The 15,122-nt window shown below is 42.3% G+C and overlaps 1 protein-coding gene across 4 annotated transcripts in view; it reads right to left on the reverse strand.

Moving 5' to 3' along the window:
- The window catches only part of setbp1 (SET binding protein 1), a 306,474-nt gene that overhangs the window by 72,450 nt on the left and 218,902 nt on the right, over window positions 1-15,122 (reverse strand). The gene's annotated exons all lie outside the window — the stretch shown is intronic.

Genomic DNA, 15,122 nt, shown 5'->3' on the forward strand with positions numbered 1-15,122 from the left:
CACGTACCATCTGCATGAGGGATGTCATAAAATGCCTGAGCACACAAACCCAAAATATCTATAATTGGTACCGGAGACTAAGTGGCTCCCTAATGCCAAACATTTTTCTGTATGTATAAAATCAAGAGCAAGGACACATGGTGCATGACATCATCCATGTTGAAAAGAATAGAAAGCTCAGCAAACAAAGTATTGACATCATGACACCAAGCCTGGGAAGTCATTAATCTACAGACTGTACAGGAAAAGAACAGTGACCAAGATAGAGAAATTGAGTTCTGAAATCTTACAAAAGAAGTAATTGAATATGAGATGGTGAGCTTAATTACAATACTCTGAATCAGAAAGGCAGTGGAAAACACATAGCATATTTGAAGAAAGGATAAAGGGAAAGTGCAGAGCAGCAATATTTAATAATTGGGATTTATAACATTGAGAGCAGAGCTTACAATCAATTTCTACAAAAGGAATGTAATTACATGGAGGATGTCTGCCGATCTGCAAAGTAGGCATTCAATCCAATTGTTCAAATTACATCATAAGGTGCAAGAGCATGTTTGAAGCTTGTTTCTCAGCTGAACCTAAAGACTAGATTGCTGCCTACATGCCTCTGACAAAGTTACATTATTTTTATTCTAAATATCATCTCTAATGACAGGAACGCCTTTTAATATTGTGATGTATGTCATGTACCTCTCAGAATATCAGGTTAATCTGGCTGAAGAAATGTTCAAAGATTTATCATCTTCTGCCTGATATTGTATCAGACAATTTACAGAAACCTGTTGAACAAATTTGTAAAGGCTTCTCTCTAAATTACAAAAGTACAATCAAACCCCCAAAAATAATGTGAGCTGGTCACATCAAACAAAAAATACCAACTATGCTTTGAATAATGGTTGCTGCTAAATTGTGCAATGTTTCATCTTGTGTTTAAGTCACAACACAAAGATGTGACTTACAGAATAGTTTAACAGGACTGTGAATTTATCTAGATATGACTACAATAATACCAGATACTGTGCTGAATCTTACTAGAAATCGACAAAGCTTCAATTTTGGCGCGTTTTCTAGCGGGTATCTCGACGTGAGGCTTATCAGCTTTTCTCAGGCTATATTCCAAAGCTCACCTCGTTATCGATGCACTATGTTCCTAAGTCACCACTTGTCATATTCCCCCACTCAATTCAGGATCCCTGATGTCAGTGCTCTGTTTAAAAAGGCTGTTGTGCACCATGTCAAGCACTGGTATTGTGGAGCTACCCTGTACTGTGTCAATAACTTGCCCTGATCATGAAAAACAAGAGAAAACTGATGCAATTTCTCTATCTTGGTCACACTTCTTTTCCTGTACAGTCTGTAGATTAATGACTTCCCAGGCTTGGTGTCATGATGTCAATACTTTGTTTGCTGAGCTTTCTATTCTTTTCAACATGGATGATGTCATGCACCATGTGTCCTTGCTCTTGATTTCTTACATACCGGAAAATGTTTGACATTAGGGAGCCACTTATTCTTTGGTACCAGTCATAGATATTTTGAGTTTATGTGCTCAGGTATTATTCTTCGCATATTTCTTTGCAGACGGGTAACTGGAGAATGAGGGGGTGCAGAGAAGGGCTATTGTCTGCTCCCAGGACCTGCAGAGGAGACTGTGACACTAGATCCTGCCAGCCTAGTGCACGTTGGCAGATGAGTTAGTTGGCGTGCACAATTCAGTGAAATGTCCAGAGAAACACTCAGCACCACCTCAAGAAGAAAATGTTCCAGCAAGGTAATTACCACTATTTTCTCTCTGTTACCACAAGGTCCACATCTACCAGTCTCATTGTTTGCAACATCTTTCCTCATTCACTGACACCAGTCCCCACATACCACTAGCCCTGACTGCCCTTAGCACTGCCTACTCTTTCACTCAGGATGTCTTCTCCTACCTCCACCTGCACAAAGAGCTGTACCACCCACTTTCAGATCACTCAACCCTCACATCAGAGGGCTGAAAGAGCCAAGGCAGGTGTGGGGCAGCCGATATTTGGTTCCTCATCCCCTTCAAGAGGAGAACCCTAGCCTTGGCCGATGTAGATTGAGACTGCTCATGGGATGATGCTGAAATACCCATGACTCAACAACCAGGTAAGCAGCACTGTCTGTTGATGTGCTGCTCTCCCATTACCCCCACTGTGAATGTACTCTTCACAATGCCTTTGTTCATGATGGCTTCTCCTGCAGACACAAGGGACATCTACATGATCCCAGTGGCTAGGAGGCAGGCCCTGTAACATAACTCCTCCTCTGCCTCTGAGGGAAGAAGCATCAACTCTCAGAGGAATCATTACTGTAGCTGTCTCCTGTACCCTCCACTATGTCAAATACTGACACCATGGTGGCTATTTTAGCTAGCGTATAGTGGGGAGCTCCTGCTGGTGAGCACTGCCGCTTGTCTGCAGCTGACTGAAGAAGAAATGTCCCAGGCCACTAGCATTAAGGGAACTGTCAGAGACCAAAACCTGCTCCGGCCTGGACAAGAAAGGAATCCACGCTGGCAGCAAGGGTGAATGTGTCCAGGCAGTGACACATTGCTATCGTGTCATAGCCATTGATCTTTGAAGCTGTATGACGTGGTGCAGAGTGCTTGTGGCCACCCAGCAGGTTCATAATGATTCACACAACATATAGTGCTAAAGGGTAATAGAGGCAGGAAACCTCACAACCTTTAGAAAGTTCTTGGATGAACACTTAAGATGTCATAACATTCAAGGCTATGGACCATGTGTAATAAAGTGTAGATTTAGGATAGCTTCTCATTGGTGCAGACTTGATGGGCTGAAAGACCTCCTCTGTCTTGTATGACTCTGTGACTCGATGGCTACTGCTCACAGACTTTGAGACATGGCCATTTTCTTGATGCCTTTGCAAAGTCCTGTATGCTGCTGGCACATACTGCAGCTATGAGGCTGCTGTAACATAGGGACGTATTGCAACATGTCTACCCACTTATCAGATAATTTGTTTCAACCATGACAAGTGGTCTAGCTTTGTGTCTGTGCTAATACACAAGCTATGCCTGATGTACTATGAGCACTTAAGCTCTGGTTAAGGGGGCCTTGCATTTTTGACAAGGAAAGGATGTTGTGGATGTCCAAGTAGATGCAAAGTGAGCAAACACTGAGACAGCAAGCGAGGATCTCGGAGATGTGACCTGATCAGATATAGCTTGTAAACTGTCCTGGTAGCAGTATGCCAATGAAAGGTGCTGGTGTGCTCCAAAATGCAGCACTGAACTATAGAATCATCTTATAAGCAGATCAGCCATGTGCCATGATGGAGCATTGAGGCTGGCTCTTGTTTTCAAGAAGGAGTTAGGTATTGTTCTTGGGGCTAAAGGGATTAAAGGATATGGGAGAAAGCAGGAACAGGGCACTGAGTTGGATGATAGCTGTGATTGTATTGAATGGCAGAGCAGCTTTGAATAGTTGAATGGTCTTCTCCTGCTCCTATTTTCAATGGTATGTCTCAAATACTGAAGTTTATTGATTAGATTAGATTAGATTAGATTACTTACAGTGTGGAAACATGCCCTTCGGCCCAACAAGTCCACACCGACCCGCCGAAGCGCAACCCACCCATACCCCTACATTTACCCCTTACCTAACACTACGGGCAATTTAGTATGGCCAATTCACCTGACCTGCACATCTTTGGACTGTGGGAGGAAACCGGAGCACCCAGAGGAAACCCACGCTGACACGGGGAGAATGTGCAAACTCCACACAGTCAGTCGCCTGAGGCGGGAATTGAACCTGGGTCTCTGGCGCTGTGAGGCAGCAGTGCTAACCACTGTGCCACCGTGCCGCCAAGGGTGCCTGTGCTCACTGCCCATGCAGTGTGTTTGGATGTTTTGCTGACTGGTGTCCAAGATGCAGCTCCAGAGGAGCTGGAAAACTGGAATTGCCAAGTAACTGCTTTGCCTTTCATGTTGGGACTGAATCCATGCGGTCGGTAATGATGTGACATATCTGAGGAGAGGTGGGACATGAACCCAGACTTTCTGTCCCAAAGGCAGAAGCAAGATGACTGTGTCGCTAAAGGCAACTGTTGAATGTTTTTTAAAAACCCATCTGGTTCACTAATGTCCTGTCGGGAAAGAAATCTGCTGTGCCTACCCAGTTTGGCCTGCATGTGACTCCTGACCCACATTATATGGGTGGCTTTTAACTGCCTCTGAAGTGGTCCTGGTGAGCCATTCAGATCAAGGGGCAACCGGGAGTAGGAAACAAATGCTGGCCCAGCCAATCATGCCTACATCTCATAAATGAAAAAGTAGTCACTGTCTAGTTCCAATCCGATTGGTCATTAATGAAGTGAGATGTTAAAACATGATAATATGTGCAAATAAACATCTCATCACTCTCTGGTGAAAATTATCATGCAGTTCAACAGTTGGTCGGAAAATACTTTCTTGCCAACGCCAATGTCACCAATGCTCGGGAAGATTCTGCTCACTGTTTCTTTCGTATTGATTGCCCTCCCTTCATTATTCTCTCTTCGTTTCCTGGAATCATGCTGCAGCAAAGCTCGATGCAAGCTACTGTCTGGAATGTGCACTATTTGGTGTTTCTTAACATATGTAGATAGGAAACATCAGACATCCTTTTCCTCTGAGAAGTCCTGAAGTCAACCCAAATCCTGCATCCATCTGGCATCACACTTGCAATATCCACTCGGACTACTGAACAGTGATGAGGAACAGATACACTTTGACTAACTTTTACCTTCCTTAGTCAGAGATAGAATCATAGAGAACTACAGCACAGAAAATCCACTTCAAACCATTAGGCCACACCAGTCAAAAATAAGTACCTAATCATTCTAATCCCATTTTCCAGCACTTGGCCTGTAGCCTTCCATGTCTTGGCATCACAAGTGCACATCTAAATACTAAATGCAAGATGACAAGGCAATAAATCGTAAGTAAGAACATAAGGTATAGTTACCCTGGGTGAGACTGGCTTACTTTGCACAGATTTGGAATTGAATGTAGGTTTTTGCAGATCTATCTAATTAAGTGTGTATTAGGCATTGAAGGCGCCAACACAGTTGTCAAGTGAGAGGTCAAATTATTTTTAAATCTACTCTCAGATATATTCCATTATTCCCTCATGCCACCAATGGTTGGGATAGATAGCTGACGTATGTTGTTCTAAATTAACTGGAGAAGAATGTGCAAATATGATCTGCAGAAGTTGCATCTAATTTTCCTTCCATGTATAAACAACATTCACTACACATCATAATTAATGAACTAGCTATGAGAGACTCTGAGATCTTCTGAGGACTTAACAGATACCAAATTATCATGAGCTTTCTCTTTGTGAAGTTACTTTTCTGTCAAGCATATTTGGGCTAGATTTTACAGCCCCTGTTGGCTTTGGTTTTGAGGGGAGAGCATCTAATATACATTATGAAGACCACTACCTCCTGCTTGCACTCCAGTCTGGCTCCTATGAAACACTAGGCAGACTGCTATTGTAATCAGTAATCCACATACCATTTTAACTAAAAAAGGACAATTGAGCTTTTTTTTAAACAATCCAACTAATCCAAATATAACGCTACCTGTACCATAATACAATTAGTGGCAGCAGGTGGGTAGAGTTAGAAGGCTAATGTTTCACCCAATTCCATAAAAGACAGGAAGGAAAGATGGGCTGGGTTACTTGGACAGGAAGGAAAGGTGGGCTGGGTGATTTGGACAGGAAGGAAAGGTGTGCTGGGTTACTTGGACAGGAAGGAAAGGTGGGCTGGGTTACTTGGACAGGAAGGAAAGGTGGGCTGGGTTACTTGGACAGGAATGTAAGGTGGGCTGGGTTACTTGGACAGGAAGGAAAGGTGGGCTGGGTTACTTGGACAGGAAGGAAAGGTGGGCTGGGTTACTTGGACAGGAAGGAAAGGTGGGCTGGGTTACTTGGACAGGAATGTAAGGTGGGCTGGGTTACTTGGACAGGAAGGAAAGGTGGGCTGGGTTACTTGGACAGGAATGTAAGGTGGGCTGGGTTACTTGGACAGGAAGGAAAGGTGGACTGGGATATTTGGACAGGAATGTAAGGTGGGCTGGGTGATTTGGGCAGGAAGGAAAGGTGGGCTGTGATACTTGGACAGGAAGGAAAGGTGGGCTGGGTTACTTGGACAGGAAGGAAAGGTGGGCTGGGTGATTTGGGCACGAAGGAAAGGTGGGCTGGGTGATTTGGGCACGAAGGAAAGGTGGGCTGGGTGATTTGGGCAGGAAGGAAAGGTGGGCTGGGTGACTTGGACAGGAAGGAAAGGTGGGCTGGGTGATCTGGGCAGGAAGGAAAGGTGGGCTGGGTTACTTGGAGAGGAAGGAAAGGTGGGCTGGGTGACTTGGGCAGGAAGGAAAGGTGGGCTGGGTGACTTGGGCAGGAAGGAAAGGTGGGCTGGGTTACTTGGACAGGAAGGAAATGTGGGCTGGGTGACTTGGGCAGGAAGGAAAGGTGGGCTGGGTTACTTGGACAGGAAGGAAAGGTGGGCTGGGTGATTTGGGCAGGAAGGAAAGGTGGGCTGGGTGACTTGGGCAGGAAGGAAAGGTGGGCTGGGTGATTTGGGCAGGAAGGAAAGGTGGGCTGGGTGATTTGGGCAGGAAGGAAAGGTGGGCTGGGTGATTTGGGCAGGAAGGAAAGGTGGGCTGGGTGATTCAGCTTCAACATCCAAGATGTTAGCCCCAATTTATCACCTCTTGCCTGGCCAAGATAATCTTTTCTCACTGCATACCCTTGCCCCCCTTCCTAGACTCTCCAGTATCTTCCCACCCAAAATGGCAGGGACCAGCTGGGTCTGGGATCCATCTTGAATGTGGGTCTCCTTGCATTTCGAGCAGTGCCCATTAGATGGTAGCTCTCACGTGTGGGCCATTGATCGGCAGAAGTCCCTGTCTTACCTCATTAAAGCTGTCATTGGGGGAGTAGCCTTTATTTAACATTAGTCAGTTCTGGCTGAAATTCCTTCCTGAGACAGGGGAAGAGAGACACCTCTGTAAAAGACAGTCCATCGATCCAGTACCATTAAAACAAGACTTTAGGTAAGGTTAGTCAAGTTGAAACAATGCTTTTGATTGTAGAATGTTCAACTCCAACCTGACTGACATATAGCACGAATACTTGTCGGAGGTTTATTTTAGTTAAACTAAAAATAGTCACTAATGAGAAAGAAAGAGTTTTGAATCATTTATTAATATGGGAATCTTTCAGACTTTCTGCCTATCAGGCAGACAATCCCATGGCAAAACAGAAGACATTAATCTCCTCAGAAAAATACGAGCAATGACTGCTCATCTCCCCTTCACAATTTTATAACAATTGTCTTTCCATCAAACTCCGACATTCATTGTCTGGGGATCACACAAGATAGTCATCAAGTGGCCATAAACTATTAGCTGTCATCATTTCCCTCCTGAGCTTTGATGGGCTTTTGAAGCTCAGACTGATTTCATTTTCAAATGTCAGCAAAGTGAAAATTTTATGACAGGAAAATGCCACTACAGAATGAGAGAAAACCCAGGCCAGACAGGTAGTGGTGTTTGAACTCTGATGCCATAAATTATTTTCACCATTAAAACGTAAACAGTTAAGATTGTAAATTAAATATAAAGCATCTTGAGTATAATTAACCTGTGACTTGTAAGAATAAGGTCAAAAAGTCATAATCATGTTATAGTTATATGTTAAATCATTTTAGAAGGACTAAGTTTGAGTAGGATAGGAAGATGATTATACATTTAGCATAACTAACATTGTTTCCTGCTCTCCATCTTACACCAAATTATCCAGAATTGCATTGCCAGATCTATCATATAATATCTCTGACTCACTTATCACCAGAGTCCTTGGTAATATCTAACTGGGTCCTCAATGCTAGAAAATCTACTTTGACAATCCTGGTCCTCTTCATATTGGTGAGGGTATCAGTGTGAATGCAGTTAACATTCCCTGGAAGTATGCAAAGTAGGCAAGCCATGACATCAAACACCCTCACTTCCATTTTGGGGCTCAATACAATGACCAATGCACTCTCAATCACAGATGGTTGAACATGCATTGAGCAACACGAAGGGCGCCCTCCCCACCAATGCCAAATAAAGGAATCTTTTCTACTTTCAGCTCAGTTGTTCATTGAGTTCCATGAGATTTTGCTATGATAGTGCAAGCATCTAATACTTCTTCAACAGTTTGAGGTTGGAAAGTCCACAAGAAATAATGTGGTTGTTGCTGAGGATGTTGGTCCAGACTGGAAGACTTTTGTACAAATCAGCTAGTTGAATGGCTGGCTTGCACTAGTAGCATTCTTCTTCAAATATAAATAACAGGAAGAATGAGCAGAGGACAGGAAAACACCAACTTACAAGATTAGTGAAGGGGAGGGGAGAGAATGAGGAAAAGAGCATTCATCAGCACTCTATACCCATCCAAGGGATTCTCCTACCTGGACATGAGCAACATGTTAAACATCTGTGTTTTCAATCCTCACTGAAGCCTGCCAACTGCTACAGCCACAAGGCTAACCTTACAACAGGGTTAGGATCACACTATAACAGCTGTGACTGTGGCCATGAACTTCCAAATGTCAATGCTTGCCTGACTTGAGCTGGAGACTATTGCAACATTTGTGGTTTGCTGCCCACTGTTGAGTAAAGAAGTTCATTGATACTCTCTGTTCAAAGAAAGCTGAATGTATTTCATTCTCTCTGGCCGGCCAGAGAGCAGCAGGTTTCATGGAGTAAGTGATTTCACACAGATCACAGCCTTTTCCATGTTTTAGGGTATCACAGACTACACACACATTGTTTGGCAAGTATTGTATGTCAACCACGTAATTTACTGTATCATTGTGGAGGGATCCTGCTCTCTTGATATCTAGCCTGGCAGTACTTATTTGGTGCCTTCAGGCATCATTTGGATTTGAGCCACCTCACTAAACCAAAAGGTGGCTATGAATCATTCAGGGTTATCCACTGATGATGTGGTGAAATATTCTAGTGTCCAACAGTTGCACATGTGGGCAGCTTGCAAGCAACGAAAGCCAGGTTGCCACATGGCATGAATGAGCAGGCTACTTAAAACAATCCTTTTACTGCCCAAACTGCTCTGAAATACCCTTGCAGGGGTTCACAGACCAGATGTCAGGATGCTGAGTCTGCTATCTGCTGCACGGCTATGTCGTGCATCTGAAGAGCAGAGTGGCAATGTCACGGGAATAACATTCAGCGACCCAGACCTTTTGGTCTGATAACATAGGCTCAAATCTTAAATTGGATTTCAATTGAATTCATAAGTTTGCAATATAAAGCTAATCTCAGTAATGGTGACCATAACAACTACTGTTATCAACTATAATTACAATTATCAATCTAAAAGTTGCCTTTAGCAGACACTTTTCAGAACATATCCACACTGTCAGTAGGATTGACCTTTACCTTCCAACGTGCTGTCATGCTCAGACTTCTGTCCTAGATTTACTTCCGTATTCCAGCAAAGTCCAACACAAGCTCAAGAAAGAACACTTCATTGTCCACTCAGATACTTTACAGCCTCTAGGCCTCAACATGGAGTTCAACAACTTCAGATCATGACCATATAATGTCTGTTCTCCATTGTCCCCCCATCTGCCCCCTTATGGTCTTGTCTTCTTTATGTCTTGTCTACTTTGTTCTCAGTAGAGAAGACCCATTCTCCACCTTTCACACCTTAATTTAGACCCATTTTACATCTTTATTTCTCTTTCACCACTATTTACAACCCCTTTCTCTTTTGTACTGGGCCATCAAACCATCTGTTTCCTTCACCCTTCTTTTCCCTCTGTATAAAAATAAATTATCCAATCCCTTTCAGTTCTGAAGAGGTCATACTGAATTTGAAGTTAGCTTGGTTTATCTCTCCAAAGATGATGGCAGATCTGCTGAGTTTTTCCACTCCTCTCTGTGTTTGTTTCAGATGTCCATTATCAGCAGTATTCTGCTTTATTGGGGTATTTTCTTCTTCCTATTTTACCAGGTTGCAGTTCTTGGGTATCTAAAAGAGAAGGACTATAAATGAAGGAATCGACTGAGGTGAAGAGGTCATGCTTATATCATTTGCAGCTTCTAAAAGAGAAGTGTTTGTAGGATGATGGGGAAATGGGACGTGGGAAGGAGGATTAGTTATGAACTTGTGTTCCCATGGTTATACTAATAACGACAACTAATGTTTCCTCCGTGAGATTAAGTACAGATAGAGGCATCTGACCTGACAGTTCTGCAGCTGCTACCTTGCATTGTGTGGCACCTTGGCTTGCAAGAGTGAGGGAAAGGTATCAATGAGTGTGATGCAATCTGCTTGGGTGACATGCCTGTCATGGCTGAATAGCTAGCAGGGTCTGCAAAGTGTGAGATGTGGGTACGAGGTTTGCAGCTGCACTGAGGGAGGAGTGAATCCATGCATAATATAATGTGTTGTTACTGATATGTTGCTTAGCGTATGACGGGGATATGGTGTATTGAGCAGTGTCAGAGACTAGGTGTGTAACTTATGGCATGTGGTATTTGAAGATTCATACGTTATCCTTGATCTTTTGTGTGAGGTCACTGAACCTCTTATGGCACTGAATCCCATTGCTCAGGTACTGACCACCGTGGCTATTTACAGCTATTATCTCCTTTGTGTGTCTGAAAACTTCCGAGACCCTGGTGGAGAAAGAAGCTTTCTTCCTCCGCCCCACTTCGCTTTCTCAACTGACACCTCCAGTGCAAGCATTAGTAAAATGTGGAGCCAGTTACCTCCCATGTCATGCGATTCTTCCCATGTCACCTCGCATGTCATGATTCTCGGGTCATAATCAGTTATGGATTGATTTTCAGCAGCTGCTCAAGCCCACAATACCTTTCCTTTTCAGAGGTCTATACTTGTTTTAAAAAGTGCAAGGTTGTTTTAAATGCTGCCAATCTTTTACAGTGTCTGGTCTCTGCTCAGGTGTGCAGTCACCTGACAGCAGTTAGCAGTGCCTACAGGGTACAATGATGCCTAAATAGCATGAAGTTGGCATTCTGCCTGTACCAGGAGTAATAGAAGTGGGTCAAACACACATGGTGATCCTACTCCTGTTTCTGGGGCTTATCATTATTCACAGCCATAATGTTTACATCCAGCATTTTTTGCTTTTCTCTTTATATAATCTCTCCTCACAAGTTAACCCATTGAGTCTGATAACATTTTGATCACTCTGCACTTTGTTAAATGCTTGTTTCTTTCTTAACCATTCATGGAATGTGGGCGTATCTTTTCCAATATGGTCATAAGAAATAGGAACAGGAGGAGGTTGTTAGACACCTTGAACCTGCTCCACCATTCAAAAGAATCATGGCTGGTCCAACATTCTTCACGTTTCCTTTCCTTGTATTCTTTGATTCACCCAACTAATCAAGAATCTATCTGTCTCAGCCCGAAATATTCACAAGGATTCTGCCCCCACAGCTCTCTGTGGTAAAGAAGCTCCAAAAACTCATATCCCTCTGAGAAGAAATGTCTCTTGATCTCAGTCTTAAATTGGTGCCCTTTATTCTGAGACTATGCCCTCTGGTCTCAGATGCTCCCATGAGGACAAACAACCTCTCAGCATTTACGCTGTTAAGTCCCTTAATAATCCTGTATGTTCCAGTGAGTACCTGTTTAGCCTTTGCTCATAAGACAATCCCTCCATACCAGAGATCATCCTAGTGAACTTTCTCTGAACTGCCTCCAAAGAACTAATTTCTTTCCTTCGATGAGTGTGCCAAAGTCACTCACAGTACACCAGGTGTGGTCTCATCAGCACTTTATAAAGTTTCGATAAGATTTCCCTACTCTTATTCTCCAATACCTTTGAAATAAGGGCTAACGTTCCATTGACCTTCCTGATTACCTGCTGCACCTTGTGCTAGCCTTCTGTGTTCCCCCAAGTCGATTTGTGTTGCAGCTTTCAGCAGTTTTTCTCCATGTAGATAATGCTCAAAGGTGCAGAGCCCAGAACTGTACACGGAATGTAGTTCAACTAAGGCTTTGCACAGCGCGAGCAAAACTTCTTGCCCTTTTTATTCTAGGCCTCTTGATGTAAAGGCTGACGCATTCCTTATGCATTTTTGATAGTTTTCTACCCAACCATACATTTTAATGAAATGTAGTATCATAGAGCTGCGCAGCAAGGAAACAGACCCCTCAGTCCAACTCGTCCATGCTGAACAGAAATCCTAAATTAATCTAGTCCCATTTAGCCCATATCCCTCTAATCCCTTTCTATTCATATACTCATTCAGATGCCTTTTAAATGCTTCCTCTGGCAGCTCATTTCATACGCACACCACCCTCTGTGTGGAAAAGGTTGCCCTCAGGTCCCTTTTAAATCTTTCCCCTATCACCTTAAATCTATGCCCTCTAGTTATGGACTCCCTCATCTCAGGGAAAAGGCCTTGTCTATTTATCCTATTCATGCCCCTCATGATTTTATAAATCTCTATAAGGTCAGTCTCTGATACTGCAGGGAAAATAACTTCAGCCCACTCAGCCTCATTTCATCTATCAATGTCTCTTTAGAATTCTAGGCTGCCATCCACATTGTGGACTATGCTACTCGATTGATGTCTTCAGTAAAATTAAATTACATTGTTCTCTATTATTTTATCCAACAAATTAATAAATATAGTAAACAGTTAGGGCCCCTGGATCGACCCTCTCGAGACATCAGAGGTTATACTCAGGTACAAATCATTATCACTATGGCCTATCTTACCTACAAAACAGAGTAGATTGGCAGCATCAGTTCCTACTCACCAAAGGATCAAGAAATGGAGAGGGCAAAACTTTAAAGCAGTTGATCAAAAGAAGCAAAGGCAAGATAAAGAAAATCTTGTTCACCCAGTGAGTAGTTAAGGTCTGAAATTCACTGTCTTAGAATTTTGAGCATTGCAAATCAAGTTAGACTTTTATCTGCAAAAGTAAAATGTACAAGGTTACAGGGAGATGACACAAAAGTAGCACCAAGTGAATTGCTTATTGAAAGACCCAATCCAGCCACAATGGTCTGCAACAATCCTGTGATTCTGAGAGGATCAATCTCCTAAACTGGTCAATAATTTACCTGCAATTCTATGAGATTTACTTCTGGCTAAGAATCTCTTGTGGTATCTTATCCATGGAATCGTATCCATTGACTTCCGGTCCCATATTCAGAAACAATGCAGGCTTGGACAGTACTTTCTCTCTCTGTCTCTACAACTTTAGTTACTACCTCAAAGAAAAGCTCAATCAGTTTATTTAGAACCTTTACATATCAAAGTCAGTTCTCTCCAATCAGTTCAAATTTCTTTGAGTGCTCAGTCATTCTGTTCTTAATTATCAATTCCAATAATTACTCAACAGTAGATATTAAACTAACAGGTCGATGATTTCCTAGTTGCCCTCTTTTACCTGTCTTGAATAATGGATTTAATTTGCAATTTTCTAATCTAATCCTGAATCAAGAGGGCTTTAGATGATTAAGGACAAAGCAAGCACAATTTCTTTACCTACTTTCCTTCAACCCCCCCCCCAGTTTAAACCATCACGCCCTCAGGAGTAGACAGTCTTTTACCATATTATTAAGACTGCTTTCCTGCTTATTTCTAACATTACTGAGTTCCAGTCCTTGATTCATTGCTCACTCACTTGGAATGTCAAGTGTATTATCCTCATACTCCACTGTGAAGACTGATACAATGGAATTTATTTCACAAGTCTGCAGGTACAATGAAACAAATCATGTGGCTGGTAATTTTACAAAAAGAAGAAAAAAGATTTATGAAGGATTTAAAAAAAAAAATAAGGCTATGGAGCTCAAGTGCAGCTCAGAGTCAGCTATTGATTATAGTGAATGTTTGTTATTTAAACGTCTCTGGAAACTATTAAGTACTGGCAAATTCTGCATGGTTGGAATTGCTGCTGATAAAACAGTGATATGCCAATATTCTGTGTTTTGATGACACTTGCCCAGTCTACCTTGGCCTTTTGAAAATATTTATGAACGTCTCAGATAAATTATATCTCTGATTTATTACATATTGAGTGGGCATAGTATATTTCAAAAGTAGTTACTCAAAGGCCTGGGTTAATGATCTGATGACATGACTTCAAATCCCAATTACTTAAAAATAATTTAGAATAAAAATTTGCTATCAGTAATGGTAGTGGTGAAAGCATCAGATTGCTGTAAAAACCCATCTGGTTGAGTAATGTCTTTGAGAGAAGGAAGTCAGTCAGGCTTGTGTTTGTCTCCAGACCAACAATAATGCAACTGACTCTTAACTGCCCTCTGAAATAGCCTAACAAGTTGCTCAGTTGTCTCAATGGTATTAGAGATGGACAAAGAACACTGGTCATGCCAGTGATCCCTTCATTCATGTATTAACGTAAGAACATAAAAAATGGAAATATGTTATGAATTATGTTACCAGCCCTTCCCACCTATTCCTTCGTTCAGTCAGAACATGACTTACCTGACTCTAACCTTAATTTTCTTGCCTCATAGCACATAATTCCATTGTCAATCAAATATCAGTCTAATTCAGCCTTCAAGGTATTTAAAGCTTCAGCCTCCTCTACTCTCTGAGGAAGAGGATTCCAAACACTCATATCCTCCAGAAAGAAGAAATTATTCCTTAAATGGGCAATCTCTCATTTGTAAACTGTGTCTTCACTTCTAGATTCCTGAATAAGTGGAAATGTCCTTCTGACAGCCACCCTATCAACTCCCTTCAGAATCTGTTATGTTTCAATAATATCACCTCTCATTCTTTCAAATTCTACTGAGTACACATCCAACCTTCTTAACCTTTCCTCACAAGGCAAACTCCCTCATCTCAGGAATCAGCCTAGTGAACCTGTTCAGAACTGCTTCCGATGCGAGTATGTCCCTCTTTGAATAAGATGACCAAAACTTTACACAGTACTCTAGATGTGGTCTCATCAATGTCCTGTGGAGCTGTAGGAAGACTTCCCTTATTATTATGCTCCATACATCTTGCAATAATTGACAATATTCCATTTGCCTTAATGCATGTATCTTCCTTT

This window comes from Chiloscyllium plagiosum, unplaced genomic scaffold (assembly GCF_037043375.1).
Source record: "Chiloscyllium plagiosum isolate Xiang-an unplaced genomic scaffold, Cpla_swu_hap1 HiC_scaffold_1, whole genome shotgun sequence".
Lineage (NCBI taxonomy): Eukaryota > Metazoa > Chordata > Chondrichthyes > Orectolobiformes > Hemiscylliidae > Chiloscyllium > Chiloscyllium plagiosum.